Below are 13,898 nucleotides of genomic sequence, written 5' to 3' on the forward strand. Positions count from 1 at the left end.
TCATGAAATATTGCATTGAGAAGTTAGATTTCCATTCACAAGCAGTAAGACCCATGTGGTCCTAATTTGGCCTTTGCTCAGCTGCTGTACTTGAGACAAATGAAGTCACAGAGATCTGTGTACTGTTTCATCTGAATACATTATTTGCTAATGTTTTATTTTACTATTTTGTAAATCCATAGCAAAAAACTTTCAGATTAGTTTAGTTTGTTTTCTAAAGGCTTCATTAATATGATGTTATTCGTTTCATCAGCATGAGGTGCACGAACAATCGTTTCAGCCAAACGTACAAACATTATTGTAGTACTTTACGGAGCAATTGAAAAAATCATGTGACATTAACAGTGAACTGTTAAGATGTTGTTTATTTATTAGAATTCAATTATGAACAAGTATGTTTTTGTTTCAAGTAAACAAGACTTGAAATCAAAGTTCGTTATAAGGAGAATAAAGCCACAATATTACATGGTCTTAAACAAACTGGATAACTTTTACCATGCAACAACCAACAGAGAAAGCAAAATATCATCCACTGTATATTCTAACATCCAAAATTAACTTGTGGCAAATGTGAATACAAACTATAAACACGAAATACATACCAAATAACAGGCACAATCAAGACAGACCTCATAAATCTTCTCAGCAGCCAACCTAGACTTAATGATCACTGTGAGTTACAAACAAATATTTTCAAACTCTGCCTTTATCATGAAGGATTTCTGCCCCTCATCTTCAATGCTTTGAACTCTAACTTCCTTTCAACAGTAGCTCCAACTCAGATTGGAGGCCCTCCTGCTTCTTCTTCCAGCAAGGGTTTTGAGGTATCAAATACAAATTCGGAGCATTTTAAATGTTCAATTTCTTTTCCTAGATTTTGTCTGGGTTTACAAGGCTGCAACGAGAAAGTGAGGACTGCAGATGCTGGAGATTAGAGTTAAAATGTATGGAGCTGGAAAAGCACAGCAGGTCAGGCAGCATCCGAGAAGCAGGACAGTCAAGGTTTCGGGCATAAGTCCATCGTCAGGAATGTCGGGGTGTGGGGGGGTGTGGATGGAAGGGGACTGAAAGATAAGGGGTGATGGTGATAGGTCAGAGTGGAGGGTGGAGTGAATAGGTTGGAACGAAGATGGATAGGTGGGACAGTTCAAGAGGGCGATGCCGAGTTGGAGGGTTACATCTGGGATGAGGTGGGAGGAGGGGAGATAAGGAATCTGGTGAAATCGACATTGATGCCTTCTGGTCAAGAGAGTGATGCCAAGTTGGAAGGGTGGATACAGGACTGTACCCCAGCAGCTAATCACTGGCATAATTTCAGCTCTCTCGCTGCACTGAGAAATCAAACACTGCATATTACTTCTCCTGTGCCCTAGTTCTCTAGCCATATGGAGCAGATCGCTATATGGAGCAATCACTTCAGCCTCACTGAATTGACAATTGGTCCTTAAGAGCTTCCTCCTATGCCCTGGCTCCCCAGGTGAAGTAAACCATCATCTGTCCTTCATCCTTGTGCTCCTGCATCTGCTCATAGATTTAAACTTTCTTATTCTAAGATTGCTGTTTAGAGGTTTTCTCTATATATCAAAACCCCAGCTGCGGAGTGGTCAGCCACAGCTATCCTCTCAAACCTCATCATGTGGGCTAGCTTTTGTACTGCATATCATACAAATGCACAACAGATCTATCCCTTCATACCCATCAACCAGAACTCAGCTTTAGGTCTGGGCTAAAGTCAAAACATACAAACCAGGTCTAAACTTATAGACTCCCTCTCTATGACCTCAACTCAGATTAAAGAATAGAACAATATTCTTTTGTGAATAAGTACACAAAAACAAATTCTGATTTTAGTCTCAATCTTTCATAATCCTAAATAAAAATAATATTCTCAGCAAGCAAATAGTGTACCATACAGGACTTAAATGACATCTATGTCAATATAGTGCAACGAATGTAATCATCAGAAACTCTTGAAAAAAATTCATTTGTAGATCTTCCGAGGCTTCGCTCACAGGCAAAACAAGTCTTCATGTGGTGGCTCAGTGATTAGCACTGCTGCCTCACGGTGCCACGGACTTGGGTTCGATTGCAGCCTTAGGTGAGTGTCTCCATGGAGTTCGCACATTCTCCCTGTGTCTGCATAGATTTCCTCCCACAGTCCAAAGATGTTCAGGTTAAGTGGATTAACCATGCTAAATTACTCATAGTATCCAGGGATGTGCAGGCTATGTGGATTAGCCATGGGAAATGCAGGGTCACATGGATAACGTAGGGGGATGGGTCTGGGTGGGATGTTCTTCAGAGGGAGAGTGTCGACTCAATGAGCCTAATGGCCTGCTTCCACATTGTAGGGATTCTATGTTTCTCAATGTTTATCGTGGTCTCATTGTGACTCAAATATAACCATCGCAAAATACATAGGAGGCTTGAAACAAATAGAAAAGTACAGCACAGAACAGGCCCTTTAGCCCACGATGTTATGCTGAGAACCAATCTCAATTTTTGGCAGGCAGGCCATGTATGTTATTAGTAACTGGTCAACTAGCCCACAAACCAGTCTGCTATTTGTTGTCAACCTAATCTCCATTTGTCCATAATGCTTCCTCCCATCTATCTAAACTGGTCTGAATCTAAGTCCAAGATGTAATCACCCAGTGCCTAATGCTATTCACTACAAATTCCCGTTGAGAATTTTTCTAGTATAAGAATAAATGCATCATCTCTGACTCAAAATATAACATGGTTGCTATAAAATATTGCATTTTTGTTAACTCCTTGATTACTTTGTTTTTTTTCAATTGACTGTTCTATGACTAATGGTTTTGTAAAAACAGAGCAATTTGATTCCTCTGTTTTATAGAGATTGATGGTTTGTAGCTTTTCAAGCTTGTCTGGTGAATGGAATTGATTTTTGCCAGCGTGAAATTTCCAACTGAATGTATGTGAATCAATCAGCATAGTGAACTTATTGTGCAATGGCTGTTTGCATTTGTAGAACAGGCACGTGCCTTTTAATTATATAAATGAAAAAAATCAACCACAGGTGTCTTCCACTAACTGACCCCAACATATTCATAGTTCTGTATGCAAGGAGAATTGCAAATGACCAGTTCTGGTCCACCAGTTGCGAAGCTCTGCTCTTTGTAAATCTTAAGTGACTATATTGTATGTTATCTTTCATTGCATTTTATGCTTCTATAGCAAATACAATGAATTTGCAGTGTCCACAGAGTGAAGAAGATTTGCCTTTAGAGTTTCACTTAAAATTTACCGTTTGTTAATGACTGCGAGAAAAATCTTCAGAGGATGGACCTGAAATCTCTAATCATCAGAAACAATTTTCCCAGAAGGGTAGGCATTAGATCTCTAATATGCAATATCACTGTAAAATTTTCTGTGCTATGCCCAAAATACACCTACACAATTGCAAACCAATTTCCACTTCAACCACAGAATTTTCCCACGTTTTGAGCAACATAGGTAACAATAAAGAACTGTATGGGAAAAAAATCAAATTCTCTATGTCAAGAAAATATTTACAATTTTCCCCTCAATGGTATCAATGGTGAGAATTTTGCTGTCGATGTTCCTGCATTTGCTTCTCATTAATACTGAATTTGCCTCATTTAAATGTAGTTTGCAAATTAATTCTCTCCTCCTTTCCTGAGAACCTAGATGATGACAATAACCTACTTAAAAGTCAGAGCAGTGACCTAGTGAATGTAGATTGCCACTTGCTTCTCCAGGCTTTTATTTTAATGTTCCTCACCAAAATGTCCTTGAATATTCCATAGACAATGTTATCCTCCATCCCTCAACCACCAAAGTCAGCACTGGCTAACCACCAGTTTCATCACATTTCCATGGCAGATCTTTGACCAAATCATAATCCACTTCAGTCCCTTAGAACTTCATTTTGGTGCTCAGGGATACCTTTGACCTGCATGTTCCTGCTAGGCCGCCATGCACACAGTCATCTCATGCATCTACACAGGATACATCTTATTATTCTTGCCTTCACTTCTTGGTGCTCACTCACTTTGCACTTAGACGACTGGAAGGGTTAGTAATTGTGGAGGATGATGAACATTGAGTTGAGATGCTGCATGCAGTAGTGACATTGGTAGTACTTGAACACTGGTGACATTTGTGCAGTGGCAGAATTGGAGTGAGTGTAAGGTAGGAAACAGAAGATGATGGCACTTACATTTTCAGAGCACAGAGGATCTATTTCATGCATAGGCATGAAGTTTGTCTGACCTTGGAGACAACAATGACCCAGGCCACTATCTGTACCCAGGCAGGGTGTTTGGTGCCTTGCCATCCTCTGGTGGCCCATCAGGTACAGGGTGGCACACCTCTCAATCACCACACCCAACCAGATTTCCAGATCCCTATCAGAAAAGTGGGCTGTCAGCTTCCGTTTCTGGAACATTTCAGTTTCCTCAGAAGACTGTGAGAGATAGTCCCTCGCTTGCAGCATCTGAAATAGTGTGTAGCTGGGCATTAGATATGGCACCCAGCCACTTGTGCACTGGAAGATTTTGATAGCATTGGGAATTTGTCCTTTCCTGCTGCATGACTGTACAAGAAACCTCCCCCCAAAGAGACTGTTGCATAATTCATGAGATGAAGATTGAAAAAAGGTGCTATGAGGTTTGACACACAACACCAACATAAAATGACACAGCCTAAAATGGGAAAGCCAGCCCACAATTACTATTTTAGTAACAGAAAATGTCCATAATATACAGCAGAATATCTGATAAAAGGTGAAATAGATCTCCATTTCAATTCTGAACCATTAACCAAAACAGACTTTAGACCATTTTTTCAAGTGTGAAGTATTATGAATGATTCTCCCCTCCTTATTACAAAAGGATAAAAAAAAGACAGTAGATGCAAAAATAAATTCACAAGAATGATGCCATCATTGAGAACACTTTTTAGAAATACCTGAGCAGGTTGGGTGCTTTTTCTTGAAAATAGTAGAAGTTTAAGGAGTGAGTTGATAGTTTATCCTTTCTTAAGTAAGGTAACCACTAGCAGCCATCAGCCATTCAGCTATCAAAATCGAAAAAGATAAATTTTTCTTTTTGAAAATTTAAATTAAAATATAAAGATATTCGGTGCTTTTAACTGCCAAATTTGCTGTGGCGAATTCTTCAATGTGATTTGTTGCTTAGGGGGTTGCTGAGATGCCTGTTGCTGCATGCTTAGGTAAACCTTTGACTTACTGCCAGACTTAAACCCACATTAGGCAAAGGCTAAACTACACCACATAAGATCACTAGATCTTTGTGGATTGTTTTCTTTGAGATCAGCAACAAGTACAAAGTCCAGCCCAATGAATGAGGAAATCTAGCATCATCTTTATTTCTTTTCTCTGCTTACACACTGTGCAGCATTCTCAATTCTTCTTTCAGTAATGTATATTTATATCTACATTACTAATTGCACAAACATAATGAAATCCCTGGTTATTCCTGTTTTAAATATCAGAATTTTAGAAGTTCCTATCCAAATGGTGTTACCAATATGTCTATCACAACCGAGTTAAGCACTGGCGCTGGCAGTCAAGGACCACATTTAGACTCTTGGATAAAAGTTAATCAATTGAAGGAAACTCTCAAGGAAATTAGTTTAACTGCCAAGAATAAGTTGTATCAAATTCCTCCCTATATAAAGCACCTATCTTATCATGACTTACAGATCCTGCAAATGCTGGAAACCATACCTTTGAGTTCCACATCACTCAAGCATAAAATAAGTCAGAGTTAATTTTAAATAATTTTAGAAAACAGGGTAAGTAGAGGGAAATAATTTTAGAAGAAATATGACTATCTCTAGTATGGTACTGATCTGAAACTTTAACAAAAATGATTAAAAAAAATACATATACTCCGGTAAAAGTCGATCTCACATAAAAGTCAACTCTCTATTTTTGGCCAAGGTGTCAGGAACTTTCCATATATCTTGTGTAAAAGTCTACCCTAATTCTTCACAGATAACAGATAAACATTTGTGAGTCAAGGTATATCCCCTTCATAAATATTACAAGAAGGAAATTATATTTTTCATGCTACTATGTGTTTTGATGTATAATTTTCACAAACATTAGGCAATGGATTTCTCAAATTCACTATTGAACGAGCACTTTAATTAGTATAATCAGTATTCAATTTTATTGGCTGTCCTGCTCTGCTCCGGGCCTCCAGCTTACTGGCTGTCCTGCTCTGGGCCTCTAGCCTCCTGGCTGTCCCATTCTGCTCTGGGCCTCCAGTCTACTGGCTGTCTCGTTCTGCTCTGGACTTCCAGTTGGCTGACCATAACGTTCTGCTCTGAGTGTCCAGTCTGCTGGCTGTTCCACTCCACTCTGGGCCTCTGGTCTGCTGACTGTAATGTTTTGCTCTGGGCCTCCAGTCTACAGGCTGTCTCGTTCTGCTCTGGGCCTTCAGTTTGCTGACCATAACATTCTGCTCCGAGTGTCCAGACTGTTGGCCGTCCCACTCCACTCTGGGCCTCCAGACAGCTAGCCATCCTGTTCTGCTCTGGACTTCCAGACTGCTGGCCATCCTGCTCCGGGCCTCCAACCTACTGGCCATCTCACTCCATTCTGGGCTTCCAGCCAACTGGCCATCCAGCTCTGCTCCAGGCCTTCAACCTACTGGTAGTCCAGCCCAAACCGGGCCTCCAGCCTACTGGCCATCCCACTCCTCTCCGGGCTTCCAACCTACGGGTCATCCCACTCCACTCCGGGCTTTCAGACTGCTGGCATGTTGTTCTGTTCTGGACCTCCCCTGCACCGATGATTTCATCACTGCTCCAAGGTAAGTTTTTTTTAAAAAAAAGAGAATAACAAGAAACAAAAGAAAAAGCAAACAAAATAATTACTAATCCATCTTTGTTTCTACTGTCTTTATCTGATAATTACTGTAATTTGTTGTGTTTTGTTTCTTTATTTGTTTAGAGATCAATTGGGCTTCTGCTAATGACATGGTATTTTAGACTGTAGCATGAATTTCAACCCTTCAAAAGTAGTATCCATCTTATAGTTGACCCCATAATTTTACCTTAGAAAATAGTCTAAAAAAATTCAACTTTTACACAAGTATATACGGAATGTTGTTTATGTTGCTGTTTTTGCTTCTATCCAAATCCAACTCTGATTTATTTCTCTGCTTGAAAAGAGCAAAGAATACTTAGTACTTCTAACTATCTAGTTTGCTACGGTGAATTCTTCATCGCAAATGTCTGTTTATCTGTTTGCTGACATCATTGCTGCTGCCTGCTAAGAGAGCCCTTTAACTCAGCACCAGATATAAACTGCCATAAGGTAAGATCTAAACCATGCCACATAGATCACCAGAATATTTTGTTCTTTCGTGTTGGTAGATATCATCTTCTTGGTTGTTACTTTTAACTTGCGAGTGGAGTTCAGCACCATCAGCCATATCCAAAAGTAGATTTTGCAATTTTATACAGTAACTCAGAAATTATAACAGGCAGGCCTACCACTTTACACTGACTTTTAGACTCTAGTATGCATCATAGAAGTCTACAGCACAGAAGAGTTTTTGAACCACTGACTCTGTGCCTGTCAAAAACAACCACCTAACTATTCTAATCCAATTTTCCAGCACTAGGCACATAGCCTTGAATACCTTAGCATTGCAATGTACATCATAATACTTCTTAAATGTTCTGCCTCTATTACCCTTGCAGGCAGCGAGCTCCAGATTCCCTTGATCATCACCCTCTGCTTCCTGCCACTCAGCCAAGTCTGGATCAAGTTAGCCATATATTCTTGGATATCATAGGCCCTAACCTTTTCTATCGGTCTCCCATGCAGGACCTTATCAAGCGCCTTGCTGATTCTGAGTCCAAGTAGGACACATCAAATGTATTGCTCTCATCTACATAACTGGTTACCTCTTCAAAAAAATTCAATATACTTGGTCAACATGATCACCCTAAATAAAACAATGCTGACTGTTCTTGATTAATCTCTGGCTCACCAAGTTCAGACTGGTTCTGTTCCTCCACTATTACCTCCAATAGTGTCCCCATTACTAAGGTTATACTTACTGGACTAACACTACATGGTTTTCTATCAAAGTTCATCCCAAAGCAGTTCTGCAACTCACGGTTTTGTGCTTTTTTTGGATTGACGCCAGGACACATACACATCAACTGCACCTGGAGAACTATTAACTCAGTGAAAGTTGCTCTCTGGCCTGCCTGAAGCTTGCTGGTCTTCCAGTGCACTGTGTTCTCTTGACTAAGTGTTGCAGATTTGTTCATTCCAATGTCTGGGATTAGTGCTGAGGACACACTAAAGTTTGGGGCAGCTGTCACAGAATACAACAATGAAAAGCTGCTGTCAATGGTCTTTCAACTATAGTAAACTGAGAGGCTGGAAACTGTAGATCTCCTCTGGCTGTATGCTTGACTAGGAATATATATATTGTCAACATCACAAATATTTAAAATAAAAAGAGAACTGCAGATGCTAGAAATTGGAAGCACAAACAATGCTGGACAAACAAAGCAGGTTCTGGCAGCATCTGTTGAGAATAAAACATGCTTTGAGTCAAGTAACACTTTGTCAGAACTCCAGTTCCTGTTCTAACAAAGCGTCAGTGGTCTTGAGACATTAAATGCTCTTTTTCTCTCATAAGATGCTGCCAGATCTGCTGTGTTCTCCAATGCTCTGTTTTTGTTTCAAAAAACAATTTAATTGTGTTAAGACATCTCAGAATGGAACGTGGTGTATACAGAAAAGTTGATTTTCACTGCACTGTTGGTAATTTCCATTTTGAAAATGGTTTGCTCTTAGTCTATACACCTGACATAGACTGTATTGTAAATATCAAACCCATCATAATTGTACTGAGGTATTTGAGATTGGAACATGCTGTATGGAATCAAGTTGAATTTTATTGCAAATTCTGTAATATTCAAATCATAATAACTAATGTATTTCTATAAATTTTAAGAATAAAGTAGACTTTTAGGGAAAATAAATGGCACTACATAGCTGAAATGATACTACATACACAGGCTTTTACTCGTTGTTCCCCTGCAGTGGCTGCCTCAAGCTTTATTGCATCCCCTGGAATGTATCAATCTGCAATATTTGGTCATCAAAACTTCTTTGCACTGAAGATCATCAAGTTTCAGGCAGACCCACGACCACCTTTCACGGAGATGATGCTCTTCCAACACAGTTAATGCCTCGATTTAATATCTTACATTCAAAGAACATCAAAGGGCTGAAAATCGTTTAGAATCCCTTGGGCTGTATGCCAAACATGGAATTTATACTGCAAACAGGGAGAAAGTGAGGAGTGCAGATGCTGGAGAGTCAGAGTTGATAAAGCACAGTGCTGGAGAAAGCACAGCAGGTCAGGCAGCATCCGAGGAGCAAGAGAGTCGACACTTCAGGCAGAACCCTTCTCCAGTCCTTAGAAGGATGATGCCCGAAACGTCAACTCCCTTGCTCCTTGGATAATGCCTGACCTGATGTGCTTTTTCCAGCGCCATGCTTTGTCAAACCCCGCTGTCCATATATACAGCAAACTCCAACTAACATCCATACTTTTCAATTTGTGCACTATATTGTCTATCAGAGTATCAATGTCTGCCTAACTGCAGTCTGGGAGGCAAGTAATGTTGGAAAGATTGTCCTGAAAATATTTTTAAAAAGCCGAGGAAAAGACTTTTCTACATACCTATTGATAGAGCACAGGGCTATGTTTTTAGGTCCATGAAGTGCTTTGTGAACATGAGGTCAATTATTTCATAAGAATGCCAGATAGGAGGAAAACTCACAGAGTCTGTCATGTTCAGATGGTATTTTGCTCGGGAAGGAAAGCCAAAGGAGAATATGGTACTTGTGGTACAAGTCAGAGTGAAGAACCAAATTCCAATAAATGATATTCCTCAAATTAAGTTGGATATTAAGGAAGGTCTCATAAATTATTGAGTTACCTTCCAGAGGAAAATTGAACTGACCTGAAAGAGTTATTACAATCACACAGAGAAATCACATAGCAGCATGGTGGCTCAGTGGTTAGCACTGCAGCCTCACAGTGCTAAAGAACCTGGCTTTGATTCTAGCCTCGGGAGATTGTCTGTGTGGAGTTTGCATATTTTCCCAGTGTCTGCTCTGGTTTCCTCCCCCAGCCCATAGATGTGCAAGTTAGGTCAATTGGCCGTGCTAAAATTGTCCATAGTGTTCAGGGATGTATAGTTTAGGTGAATCAGTCAGGGGAAATGTTGGGGAATGGGTCTGGGTGAGTTACTCTTTGGAGCATCGGTGTGGACTTGTTGGGCCAAATGGCCTGTTTCCACACTGTAGGGATTCTACAATTCTATGAAATACCAGGGAATAAGCTGGGAAGTACTCATCTGTTTACGCATGACACAGATGGTCAGAAATGCTGATCCAATTAAGCAACATTCTTATACATCTAACCGTCCAAAATTGGCACAGGTTCAAAATGAAATTGAGAACAAGATGATATAATTGAAGTGAGATGCAGCGAATGGAGCTCACCCATAGTGATGGTACCAAAACCAGATAGTCCCCAACATTTATTTGTTGGTAACCGCAAAATCAAAGCAGTCACAAAATCTGATTTGTACCTTATTCCACAAATGGAAGACTGTATTAAGAAAGTGAGACAAGCAACGTATTTTTCAAAGCAGGACTTACTCAAAGAATACCGGCAGATAACTTTATCCAAGGGAGCAAAGGAAATTTTGGCTTTTGGGACACCGCATGAACTTTACCAGTTTAAAGTTTTGCCATTTAGTATGAAATGTGCCTGGTGCACGTTTCAATGACTAACCAATAAAGTCACTTTGAGATTACCTAATTGTGTGATCTACATAGACAACCTTCTGGAGCATCTATTGGAATTGTTCAATCGACTTCAGAAGGCAAGTTTGAGTTTGGTGATAAACCTGGCTAAAAGTAAGTTCGCAAAAGCCCAAATCACATTCCTGAACCATATCATTGGACATGGACAGACAGCCCCACGGGATGTGAAAACAAAGGTTAATGGGGAATTTCCTATAATATCGACAAAGGAGGAAGTACCACAATTCCTGGGACTGAGTCGGTTTTATTGGAAATTCATACCAAATGTTAACAGCGCAGATGTTCTATTGACAGACGTGAAGAAATACAGGAAATTTCAGTGGATGGAGGAATTTAGAAGGCATTTGACAGCCTGGAAGTTGTGTTAACCACCATTCACTGTTGGCCACACCTAATTACAAAGGCCATTCAAGGTGGATATTGATGTGAGTGATGTGGGTGTTGGTGCTGCATTCTTGCAAGATGATAATGAGAAGCTGAATATTCATCCGCAGAAATATTCCACAATAGAGAAGGAGACCTTGGCTTGCTGTTGGCATTGCGCCATTTCAACATTTATGTTGCTAGTAATGTATCTGAGAAAACTGTATGTACTGATCATAACACTTTAAAGTTTTTGGAAAAATTTAAAAATAAAAATACCAGACTGTTTAGAAGGAATTTATTGTGACAGCCATTTAATTTCAAAATTATACATGTGGCAGGATGAAACAGCATAATCACTTTAAAAAGTTTTTCTATCCTGGGTTTTTTGAAGAGATTGTAAAGGCTGAAGTGGCTATGGGAGATGGCCTCAGACAACAATCAGAGGAGGCCTTTAGGGTTTTTTTAAGCATTGGAAACAATGGAAGGGGAGTGGCCAGATCTTACAGATCGAGCTTTCTAGTTTTTTTGCAGTAGCAGTCAGAAGCCGTTTGGGTCCCAGAAGAGTGGAGCTTCAGGAAAATGATTCCTTGCTGTTACATTCTCTGAAATCTCAATGTTGTTTCCTTCTGGGTTAGAAAACGACATGTGCCTGTGTCTGAAATTAGCCTTTTGCCAAATTATGGGATGTTGCTATATTGGAACAGTTAATTAGTAATAGGTACTGTATTTGTTATTTAGTTAAATTTTCCAATAGTTGTTATTCTAAAATCCTCTTTCTTTTGTTGTATTTTAACTATAGTGTCTAAATAAATTGTTTTGCTTAATGTTGAGTGGTTTGATCAGTGCATCACATTTGGAACGTGCACTTCACATCTACCTTAAAATAAAAGAAAGTTAGAGTCTAGGTTACCCCCTTCAAATATTTTGAGGGGGAATGGTCTGTCCATAACACACAACATTGATGAAGGAAGACAAAGGTGTTTGGTGGCGGAAGAAACAAATTGAAATGGACTGTAGTATTCAATGTTTGCATGCTTAGAGTCAATGTAATGTCTATACACTGTCATGTACTAATAGCATAAGAATAAAGGTTTTTAAAACTTTTACATTGATGGTTTTTTTAAGGGGGGAGGTATGATGATACTATGGCTTTAAGAGGCATGTTTTGTCCTAGTTTTTCTTGAGGAGAGGTTTTGAGTCATCACTGAAAAGCTGCCTCATCCAAGCCAATAAAATAAACAGTTTGTGAGTCCTTGGGTTTTTTTTTAAAGTTGGAACAATAGACGCAACATGAATGGGTGCAGTCAGGCTCCCACAGAACTGGAGTTTTCATTTAGATTTCAGTAGTTGTTGGGGTTTCGATTTTGGTTGTGGAAGCAGCTATATGTCTTTCTCGGCAACAGCTAAAAGCTTTCATTCACTCTCTGCTGCCAGAATCGCATATGAAACCATCTGTTTTATTGACTTTGCCTTTGCCAAGGGTGTCTTTATGGGATGTTACTATATTGGAACAGTTGCTGTTTAGTAGTTAACTAATCTACTATCTTGTTAAGTTTCCCAACAGAGTTAAAGTTATACCAATTATTCTTCCCTTTGTTTCTATTATAACAGTATGGTAAGAATAAAATGTTCAACAATTTTAGGGCTTGAGCACCCTTCCCCTTGCTTTCCCCCACCTCCACACACCAGGTCTTGTCATTACATGGCCTGCTACCACATATAACCCATTGTCAGCTACTAATTGTCATCATTAGCAGCTATACATCCACTCAGACCGACCTTTAACCACTCCTGTCTTTAGAGTTCTTCAGAAGATTTGTAGCTTGGATTGTGGATGAAGTCGCGGATTCATTTGCCGAGCTGGTGTGTTTTTCTGCCAACAGTTTATTGCCTCACTACGTGACATCATCAATCATCATTGATAAGGTGTTGGTGGTCTGACCCGCTTGGTATTTATCTGTCTCTGTTGGTATTTCTGGTTCTGTATCTGAGTGGTTTGTTTACCAGTTCAATGTGTCTATTGATTGAGTTCCGATTGGAGTGCCAGGCTTCAAGGAATTTTGTGGTGCGTCTCTGTTTTGCCTGTGCTAGGATGGTTAAATTGTTCCAGTTGAATTTGTGTCCGTCGTTGTCTGGGTGGTTGGAAATGAGAGAGTGTTGGTCGTATCTGGCAGTAGTGAGCTGGTGTTCATGCAGCCACATAGTCAGTTTTCTTCCTATTTGTTCTATATAGTGTTTTTTACAGTCTTTGCAGGGTATCTTGTAGAAAACATTTATCCTGTTGGATATGGGCGTCAGGTCTCTAACCTTTGTGATGCCCTGGTGGAAGATGTTTAATGGTTTGTGGGCTTCTAAGATTCTCAGGTTCTGAGTAGTCATGTTGTTATCTCTGATATGTCTTTGATGTATGATACAGTTGCTATCATGGGTGGTCGTGTAGTGTTATCTTCTTTGGGTTTGTCCCTTTAGTGCCGAAGGACAGTGCTCTTAAGGTACCTGTTTCATTTAAATCTTTCAAATAGGTGTTCCTGATCTGCCTTCTGGAGTTCTGGGTTGCTGCAGTGTCCTTGCCCATTCAAATAATGTCCTAATGCAGTTCCATTTGTGGGTGTTGGGGTGGCTGCTGTTATAGTTCAATATCTGG

The 13,898-nt window shown here is 39.8% G+C and overlaps 1 protein-coding gene across 2 annotated transcripts in view; it reads right to left on the bottom strand.

Moving 5' to 3' along the window:
- Positions 1 to 13,898, bottom strand: part of fars2 (phenylalanyl-tRNA synthetase 2, mitochondrial) — a 444,725-nt gene that overhangs the window by 305,604 nt on the left and 125,223 nt on the right. The window lies entirely within an intron of this gene.

The sequence above is a fragment of the Chiloscyllium plagiosum genome, unplaced genomic scaffold (assembly GCF_037043375.1).
Source record: "Chiloscyllium plagiosum isolate Xiang-an unplaced genomic scaffold, Cpla_swu_hap1 HiC_scaffold_34, whole genome shotgun sequence".
NCBI classification, from domain to species: domain Eukaryota; kingdom Metazoa; phylum Chordata; class Chondrichthyes; order Orectolobiformes; family Hemiscylliidae; genus Chiloscyllium; species Chiloscyllium plagiosum.